We start from the raw sequence: 10,271 nt of genomic DNA on the forward strand, positions 1-10,271 counted from the left end.
CTATAACTCCAACTGTACCTGTATCGGCAACTGTATCTGTGTGTGTTTCGAGGTACGCATCTGTTCTTTCTCTGCCTCTCTCTCTCTCTATGTGTAATCGTGTCCATCTCTGTAACTGTACCTGTGCCTGTCTTTGTATTTGTACCCATCTCTGTTTCCTCATCCATAGCCATGTTGGTGACTGTCTGTGTAGGTGTCTGTATATTTATCTGGACCTATACCTGTAACAGCACATCTGTGTGTAATGGTGCCTGCATTCCTATCAGCGCCTTTATGTGTAATGGTTCCTCTGTCTGTCATGGTACCTCTCTCAATAATGGCATCACTTGCTGTATCTGCTGTTGTCTATGTAATTGAATGCATCCTTATATCGCTGACTGCAATTGTGTCTGTATCTGAAGTTTTACCTATTTTGTGCCTGCATCTGCAACTCTATTGGCAACTTAATGTGAATCAGTGTTTGTAATTCTATCAGTCTGGATTATGGCACCAGAACCTGTATTTCTGCTGGTACTGGTATCTGTGTCTCTAATGGTGTCTGCACCCGTAACTGTACCTGTGTCGTGGTTTAGTCCCAACCGGCAACTAATCACCACACAGCCACTCACTCACTCCCCTTCCTCAGCTGGACAGGAGAGAGAAAATACGACAAAAGGCTCGTAGGTCGAGACAAGGACATAGGGAGATCACTCACCAATTACCATCATGGGCAAAACAGACTTGACTTGGGGAAATGAGTTTAAATTATCACCAATCAAAATCAGAGTAGAATAATCAGAAATAAACCCAGATCTTAAAAACACCTTCCCCTCACCCCTCCCTTTTTCCCGGGCTCAACTTCACTCCCGATGTTCCCTACCTCTTCCCCCCGAGCGGCGCAGGGGGACAGGGAATGGGGGTTGTGGTCAGTTCATCACATGTCATTTCTGCCGCTCCTTCCTCCTCACACTCTTCCCCTGCTCCAGCATGGGGTCCCTCCCACGGGAGACAGTTCTCCACAAACTGCTCCAGCATGGGTCCTTTCCACGGGGTGCAGTCCTTCAGGAACAGACTGCTCCAGTGTGGGTCCCCCACAGGGTCACAAATCCTGCCAGCAAACCTGCTCCAGCGTGGGCTCCTCTCTCCACGGGTCCACAGGTCCTGTCAGGAGCCTGCTCCAGCGTGGGCTTCCCACAGGGTCACAGCCTCCTTCGGGCATCCACCTGCTCCTGCATGGGGTCCTCCATGGGCTGGAGGGGGACAGCCTGCTTCACCATGGTCTTCCCCACGGGCTGCAGGGGAATCTGCTCCGGCGCCTGGAGCACCTCCTCCCCCTCCTTCTTCACTGACCTTGGTGTCTGCAGAGTTGTTTCTCTCACATATTCTCACTCCTCTCTTCCCCAGCTGCCATTTCCCCGTTTTTCCCCCACCCTTCTTAAATACTTTATCACAGAGGCGCTACCACTGTTGCTGATTAGCTTGGCCTTAGCCAGTGGCAGGTCCGTCTTGGAGCCGGCTGGCATTGGCTCTATCAGACATAGGGGAAGTTTCTAGCAGCTTCTCACAGAAGCCACCCCTGTAGCCCCTCCTGAAACCAAAACGTTGCCACACAAACCCAATACAACCTGTAACTGTATCTGCATTGACAATGTATCTGCAATGGTGTCTGCAATGCTCTCTCATTCTGTAGTGCCACCTGGAAGAGTATTTGCATCGGCAATGGTATTTGCATCTGCAATGGCATTTGCAATGCTAAATGCTGAATGTGCACTTGTATCTTAATTGTATGTGCAACTGTACCTGTACCTGCAATTGTATGTGTGTTGTGCCTGTATCTGCAATTGTATCAACAATTCAATGTGAGTCCGCGCCTGTAATGATATTGGCATCTGCACGGTTATCTGCAGTGGTTTGTTCATCTGAAATGGTGCCTGCAATAGCACTTGAACCTGCAATGCCATACGCAAACGCATCTGCATCTGGAATGCTGCATGTGCATCTGTAATGTCGTCTGCAATCTCCAACGCAGACACCATTGCAGATGCAAATACACTTTCAGATGAAGCTGCAGATGGGGATGCTATTGAAGATGCAGGTGCCATTGCAGGTGCCCTTGCAGATGCAGAAACCATTACAGACAGCACTGCAGATGCAAAGGCCATGTCAGACACCACTTCAAATGCAGATGCCATTGCAGATGTAGGTACCTCTGCAGACACCATTGCAGTAGGAGGTGCCATTGACGATACCTTTGAAGATACAGGCACTGGTGCCACTGGAGATAGCATCGCAGATGCAGATACCACTGCAGATGGCCTTGCAGATGCAAGTACAATTTCAGATGCAGTTGCTTTTGGAGTTGCTCTTGAAGATGCTGATGCCATTGCAGACACCCAATTCAGATGCAGATACTGCCTGTACTTTCAGTGGTATATCCACCACTACCCGTACGTGTCTGTAGCTGTACCTATATTTGTAACTGAATGTGTACTCATGTCTGTAGCTCCTCTTGTGGCTGCAATTGTATGTGTAATTCTGTCTGCATCTATGACTGCACCTGCAATTGTGTGGGTAATGGTTTCCGGGACTGTACTTTAATCTGTAATGGTAGGTGTTTTGTGTCTGTATCTGCCATTGTACCTGCAATCGAATTGGTATCTTCCTCATGGTATTGCTGTCTATGGCTGTACCTGGAAAGGCATTGTCAAGGATATCTGCAATGGCATCCGCATCGCTGCAAAGGTATCTGCATCTGCAGTGGCATTTGTAATGCCAGAGAGAGGCAACGAAGCTGGTGAGGGGTCTGAGAACAAGTCTTATGAGGAGCGGCTGAGGGCACTGACGTTGTTTAGTCTGCAGAAGAGGAGGCTGAGGGGAGACCTTATCGCTCTCTGCAACTACCTGAAAGGGGGTTGTGGTGAGGTGGGCGTTGGTCTCTTCTCCCATGGAACTAGCGATACAATGAGAGGAAATGGCCTCAACTTGCACCAGGGGAGGTTTAGACTGGATATGAGGAAAAATTTCTTTACTGAGAGAGTGGTCAAACAGTGGAACTGGTTGCCCAGGGAGGTGGTGGAGTCACCATCACTGGAGGTGTTCAAAAAACGTGTGGACGTGGCACTGCGGGACATGGTTTATTGGGCATGGTGGTGTTGGGATGATGGTTGGACTTGATGATCTTACAGGTCTTTTCCAACCTTAATGATTCTGTGATTCTGTGAGTGTCTGCAGTGGCCTCTGCATCGTCAGTGCTACCTGCATCTGCAACAGCACCTGCCTCTCCTATTGTATCTGCAGCTGACTTTACATCAGCAATGGTCTCTGCAGGGGTTTCTACAGTGGAATCTGCACCTGTAGATGTATCTGCATCGGAAATGGCATCTGCATCTGCAGCAGTATCTGCATATACAATGGTATTGCCTTTGGTTTCTGCATCTGCAACATTGTCAGGAATGGTATATGCATCAGAATCAGCATTGCCACCTGCATCTGCAGTAGCATCTGCAACAGTAGCTGCATCTCCAATGTGGTCTACATCTGCAGTGGCATCTGCACCTCCACTGGGATCTCCATCTTCAATTGTGTGTTCACCTGCAATGCTCTCTGCAATCGTACTTGCCCCTGGAACGGCGTCTGCACTGATACCTGCATCTGTAACGGTGTATGCATGGGGGTGTGAAATGCAATAGCATCTGCAATAAACTCTGCATCTGCTCTGGTCTCTGCATTGGCAACGCTATTTGCCATGGCATCTGCATCGGTAACGGTGTCTGAATTGCAGCGATGTCAGCATCTGAAATGGCATCAGTAATGCTACCTGCTGTGGTGTATGCAATGGTATTTGAGAGTGAAGTGGTATCTGCCATGGTATCTGCATCTGCAGTGCTCTCTACTTCTTCAGTGGCATCTGCAATGGTGCGTGCAGCTGCAATGGCATCTGCAAAGGAATATGCAATGGTATCTTTATCTGCAATGATGCCGGCTTTTTCAAGAGTGTTTACATCAGCAGTGCTACCTGCAAAGGTGTCTACAGCTCCAGTGGCATCTGCATCTGCAATGCTGTTTGCATTGGTATCTGCATCAGCCGTGTTATGGCCAATGGATTGTGCGTCTGCAAAGGTATCGGCACTGGCATCTGCAATGCTAATTCATTCTGCCGCACCACCTGCAATGGTATTTGTATCTGCAATGGAAGCTGCAATGGTATCTTCATCTGTAAATGCATTCTGCATCTGCAACGACATCTCCATCTGTAAGGGCATCTGCAAAGGTATCTGCAGTGGTATCTATCGGCAGTGGAATAGTCTTCCTCTGCTGTATCTGCATCTGCAGAACGCCATCTGCAACAGCACCTGCATCTGCAGTGTTATTAGGAAGGGATCACCCATCTGCAAAGGTATCTGCAGTGGCATCCGCTTCTCCAGTGGTATCTCCATCTCCAGTAGTATATCCACCTGCAATGCTACCTCTATTGCTATTTGCAGCAGGCATGGGGTTTTCCCTCAGATGGACAAAAACAAATGATCAGAAAACACAGGATGGGTTGCAATGCCCATCACTTAATAATAATTTCATAAAAGGTCGAGAGGAAGAGAGGTGCTGCGATGACAGATGGTGAATTTCACAACCTGCCTCATACCCAGAGGCTCAAGCTCCGCGCACTCCGTGCTCCTGTGAGGCAGGCGGCTTTCCACAGCAATGCTGCTCATCAGCCAGCGTTACAGACATCAATGCCTGGCTCTCCTGCAGCACGAGCTGCCCACTGAGCCAAAGCACCTGGAGAACAGGGGCAGCGAGGCCACTGGTGAGCCAAGGCTGCCTACTGGCTCTCGGGGCATCCTGGGGAGAGCTGGTACTTTCCTGAAATTACTTGGAAGAATGAAGCAATTTGCTACAGGTGCACTTTTGAGACAGGCATTTCTGGTCTAAGGAGAGTAACCCAAGTTAGCTGCTCCCTTACCGTTCGCAGTCCCGTTCTACGCACAGACCCCTTCAGCAGCAAAGCTGGTTGCAGACTTGTGCACTCCCACTGCCTGCGCTCGCAGGGGCATCAGCCCCATGCACTTCTTTGGGAGCCCCCTGAGCAAACCCAGAAAGTGGGTAAATGTGTCAAAGACACTGCGCCTCACCTGTTAAAACAAAGGGGCTGGCTGGAGCCCCAGTGACGCGCGGAAACAAACTTTACAACTCACAAAGAGTTATAAAGCAGGCGTGTTTATTACGGCGCCGGGTGCAAGGGGATTTCTCCTCAAAGCTTGCACACCATTTCGGCAAGCAGTCGGATATTTATTACACCAAAGCATACATAGTCATAGGGTTTCATAATACGTATGTATAAGTTGGGGGCGGAGTTGATTCAGAAACTGCGCAGGCTCAGATCTGTCTCTGGTGGTCTTTTACTTCTTCAGGGGTCTTATCTTCCTCTTCCTCTTCTGTCCTCTAGATGAACTTCAGTCTTTTAAGCGTGCTGTCTTCTTACTTGTTGATTTCAGCAGTTTTAACAAGTCCTAGTCGGTTCTGTGGTCAGACTAGCCTTGCAGTTCCTGTTATCACTCCCTTTGTTCAGCAAGTAGCTTTTGACAAATACCAGTCCCTGATAAACTTAACCCTTAACAGACGTTACAGGCGCCAGCCTTGGTAAGTGAGTTTTAGAAAGAATAAACAAGAAACAATATCTAAGTGGTTAAACAAGAAACAATATCCAAATGGTTAAAAGCAGACAGTTATGTCTCTGTATCCCCAGAACTGGCCTACAGTGGGGAGCCGACGAGAGATGGCTCAGGGACACACCACGGCCGGCAGCAGTGTTTGCTGCATCCAAGCGTCCTCCTCCCATCCCCACAGAGCTGCTTGGCGCTGCTGGTATCTCCTATTTCCCCCAACTGGTTGCTTGCTCGGACCAGACGTTTTGGTTCAGCTGCATCTCCTGAAAGAAAGCAGAGGAGCAAGAAGCCAGAGGCAATGGGAGAGAAGCCCCCAGGGCGCAGAGTCCTTGGAGATAAAAGCCTTTGGGGAAGGTTTCTCACATCAGGACAGGCCAGGAAAACAGAGGAAACTATGCAGTGGGAAGACTCCAGCAGGCAACTTCTTGAAGGGGCTGAGCTCTGCCTGCTGGCCAGTTTTACTAGCTCTCCTGACAGCAGTAACAACAGCTCCCAAAGACAGGCTATTTACAGAGCATAGTCTCCTCTGAACAGATACAAGCATAACCTTGACACCTCGCCTCCCCCAAGCAGCCCCCTCCTGCCCCGCTCCTGCGAGAGGAGCAAGCTCTGGTCTGGGTGCAGGGCTGGAGGGAAGCCTCTGACACCGGCCAGGAGGTGAGGACCAGCTCCCACAGGGGCACACTGCCCCCACGGGCCCCAGCCCAGCACAGCCCCAATCCTGCGGCTGTGGTCCCCCAGGGCATGGCCAGGCTGCACTGTCTCCTTGTGCCACCCCACCTTGCTGGCAGCTGAGATGTCTCCAGGCACGCCCTGTGCATGGAGGGCTGTAGGGGCCCAGGCTCTTGGGGTGCTGGGACCCAGAGATTGGGCTGTGGGGTGTTCCCCGCTCTGGGAGCAGAACAGGCACCCTGGGGGACTCGCTTGGATGTGGCTGTCCCTATTGCTGCTCTTAAGAGGTCAGGCAGAAATCCCTCCAGAGGCCAGGACCAACCCCATCTGAATTGCAGCATCCTGCCCAATTGCGACAGGTTTCCCTGCCTTTCCAGATTCCCCTGGCCCCGCCACCCCAAGCCCCTAGGAGCAGAGATGGGTAAGGGCTTTCCAGCAAGGAAGGAGGGGTGAGAAGGCCAGTTTGCTCATCCTAGGGCTGAAGGTGCTGGGACACATGGGGCTGCTCTGCCCGTTGCACCCCAAGGCAAAGGGTGAGGGGCAGAGCACAGCTGGAGCCAGAGGAGCACAGCTGGAGCTGGGGCTGCCTGACTCATCAGGGGATGGAGGGAGGGAAGGCTGTGGGGAGTGATGTCCATGACTTTTTCTGGGAATGCTGTCTCAGACCCCAGCGAGAACTAGGGTCATGCCTCCCCACCCTTCTCTTCCCCTGCCTTGTTAGGTCTCCTGGTTGCCACCGTCACCCGTGCCAGGAAAGGCACTCTAGAAAATCTCCTAGATTGCTGGAGCCCTGCTCGATTGTCCTTCCGGCACGTACCAGGGTGCTTCAGGTCCCCCATGAGGACTAGGGCCTGTGAACGTGAGGCTCCTTCCACTTGTTTGAAGAAGGCCTCCTCTACATCTTCCTCCTCAACAGGAGGTCTCTAGCAGGTAACTGCCAACACGGCACCCACGTTGCTCTGCCTGCTGATGCGGACCCATAAGCTGGCTCCTGTCCCACCCCAAGCAGAAGGCAAGTCCACCTCCTCGCCTTCCCAGACAGTCCTTCCTGAAGAGCCAGTGTCCCTCCACCACAGCCCTCCCGCTGTGCCATCTACCCACCACACCTCTGTGGTCCCAGTGTGGCCGCAGCCCTGTAATCACACACAGACTTCTGGCCCTGCTGATGCTTCTCCACGCTGTGTGCATGAGCGTGCGGGCACTTCAGGGAGGCACCAGCTGTGCTGGTTTCCAGGGAAGAGCGTTAGAGCCTCCTCTGTTGTGCTGCCTGTGTGTTGGGATGTGCAGGAGCGGGGCTGCACATGTTCACGCTGTGCTGTGTGTGGGGACTTTATTCCCTCCTGCCCCTACCAGCAGTTCTGGGATCACTCATAGGGTGTGTGTAATCCCTTTCGATGGATCCATCACCAGGCACAGATCAGTCAGTCCAGCTGGCAACAGCCCCAGAGCTCTTCATTTTGTAAAGGGGCCTCCCAGCCCCTCTGCTAACAGCCACTGCTACAGCTGCCGCTCCCAGCAACTTCCCCTCTGCTGCGGTTACCAGCATCTAGTGCTAGGGAGGAAGAAAGAGAAGTGTATGATCGTATGGACAGGGAGAAGGCAGAGAAATCCTACAGGCTTAGCTCAGGCCACCTGTGACGGGATCTGCTTGCGATGAAGCCTCAAGGTGTGTGTGAAGTGGGAGAGGAGCCTTGTGCCCAAGCCCATGAGAAGGTCCCAGGTGCAGCTGATCAGCCTGGGGCTGAGTCAGGTGGGGCCAACACCTTGGGTGTCCCATACAGGTGTCCCCCCTCAGGGCAAGGTGTCTTGGGGCAGGACTCTGCAAGGGAAGGACATGCTCTCTGGTTTGGAAAGGGTTTGGAGAGCCAGCCATCAGAGGGATCCCCCCGTCTTCAGCCAGGGCTTTTACGTCCCACATGGAAAGCCAATTCTGGGTGCCCAGGCAGTCCCCTTGGGTGTCAGGGAGGCCCAGCCCAAAGCCAGCCTCCAGAACCTGCTTCTGTCTCGCAAGGGGTGTCAGAGAAATGCCCTCTTTCCCCCAGGGCTGCTCTCAGTGGAGGGATGGGCCTTGCAGCCAGGGGAAGCACCATCCCTTTTTGGAGACGGTTACCAGGGGAGCTGCCTCTGCTGCTCTTGATGCTGCCTGTTGTTCTCAGTGATGTGCTTGAAGATGTTCCTCCATGCTTGACGTGGCTCCAGCCTTCTGAGGACCCGGACTGCTCATGGGGAAAGGTGGCTGCAACAACAGGGAAACATCATCCTTCAGCCTCTGCCGGAGACCCCTTCTGCCTCTCCCCTCGCCCGGCCCCTGCACCCACCCAGTCCCCTGTGTACCCACCCTTTCACCCTGTGGTGAGTTCTGGGCCTTGGCCGTGGCGGTAACCCAGGTCATGCCCGTGTTAGGAGACATCAGAGGGTGCCCTATGCAACCCCAGGACACAGGCACAGGGGTCCTGGACATCTCTGTGGGGTCACAATTGCCCCAAGCTGCCCCCAGAGCTGGCGCACACTTACTCAGGCTGGAGTCTCTCCAGCTGGGCTGCTGCTGCCATCTCCTCCGCTGGGAGAAGGTTTTCAGCCTTTCTCCACCTCTTGCTGACCTCCCTTCTCCTGGGCTGGGCTGGAGGGTGGGGAGTCCAAGTGCCTCCAGTGCCGAGTGCCTGACAAGGAGGAGATGCTCTGAGCAAACCAGAGGGCAAACACAGGTGCCGATTCCCAGACGACCTCTTGAAAGGAGCCTGCAGCTGGACCTGGGAGCCGGGACACTCAGCACCGCATGCCCAACATCACGGCTGACGGCTCCTTTTGCCTCTTGGATCCTGCTCCCAATCTCTCCCAGGGAAAAACCCCTGCCCTGCAACTGGGTGTCAGTCCTGCTACCACCCCCTGCAGACCTGTCACCCTGGCTGCCCTGACAGAGAGGGTCGCTGCTGCTCTCAGCAGTATCAATTGCTGCCCGTACCTGGGGCAGCTGTCGGTCCTCCCCTGCAGACCAGGCTTCCTACGCCACCCATTCTGCCTTTGCTTGCCCTCGCTGCTCTTGCCACCGGGTCTTCGCTTGCTCCCACTCTGCGGACAGCTGCCAGACCTCCACGAGTGGATGGAAATGCAGCAGCAAGCAGGATTAGTCTCAGCTCCTGGAGGGGCTTCCTTTGGGTCTGACCCACTTTGCTGCCCCTTGCCTCAGCCGGTCGGTCAGCTTTGCCCCTAACAGATCAGGGGCCGTGGAGTCACGCCAGGCTCTTCAACTCATGGCAAACACAGCTGAGTGACCAAAGACCTCCACTGTCAACGACCTAGGAAGGACTTACACGTTTTTTCCAGAGCCCCTGGCCAGAATAAAGTGTTTCATGACAACCCAGGGGGCAATAACAGGCGGGAACGGTGTGCAGCACCTTCCTTTTCAGGAAGAAGGTCTGAAGGAGGTGACAGACAGGTTCCAATGAACGCAAGCCACGGGATCCTTTCAGGGTGGCTCTCTGCACAAAGAGGCTTTTGCTGAGTCTCAAACAGCACGGTAGTCACAGCAAGGCACGTACCCGCAGCGCTCTCTTGCAGCCTTCAGACGATGGGAATGCAGCGCTGGGCCTGCCTGGACGAGCTGGCTCCTGCCTGCCTGCCTCCTTCGTCCTGAGGGATCTGCCTGCACATGGGGGGAGCATGCTGCAAAAGAAACAACAGGAGGAGTCAGCATGAGCGCGGGGCAGTTTTGTCTCCCATTTTCACCCGGTATCAAAGCTCCCCAGGCTGGCAGAAGAAGTGGGGCAGGTGGGGCTGTTTCCCATGGCAAGCTGGAGCCTTTCCTGAGCCTCGTCAGACGGATGGGAAAGGACTGCACCTCAGGTCTGGTGTAAGGGCATGCCAAGCGATGGAGGGTGCACCAACATCCTCCACCTTCCCCACTAAGGGGCCCACGATGGGGCAAACAAGCTCATAAAAAATGTGGGGCATGCGTCA

At 53.4% G+C, this 10,271-nt stretch overlaps 1 long non-coding RNA gene across 2 annotated transcripts; it reads right to left on the minus strand.

Annotated features, from left to right (window-relative positions):
- Positions 1–5,196: 5,196 nt before the first annotated feature.
- Positions 5,197–9,966, minus strand: LOC132321908 (uncharacterized). Of its 2 annotated transcripts, none has more exons than XR_009484967.1 (5): positions 9,854–9,966; positions 8,829–8,974; positions 8,425–8,550; positions 7,665–7,866; positions 5,197–5,905 (listed from the first exon to the last, which is right to left on the minus strand). It is a non-coding gene; the product is annotated as an uncharacterized LOC132321908 (long non-coding RNA). The 2 variants fall into 2 exon arrangements; XR_009484968.1 differs by lacking the exon at positions 9,854–9,966 and adding an exon at positions 9,277–9,316.
- Between the last annotated feature and the right edge of the window lie 305 nt (positions 9,967–10,271).

This window comes from Gavia stellata, unplaced genomic scaffold (genome assembly GCF_030936135.1).
Source record: "Gavia stellata isolate bGavSte3 unplaced genomic scaffold, bGavSte3.hap2 HAP2_SCAFFOLD_94, whole genome shotgun sequence".
NCBI classification, from domain to species: Eukaryota; Metazoa; Chordata; class Aves; order Gaviiformes; family Gaviidae; genus Gavia; species Gavia stellata.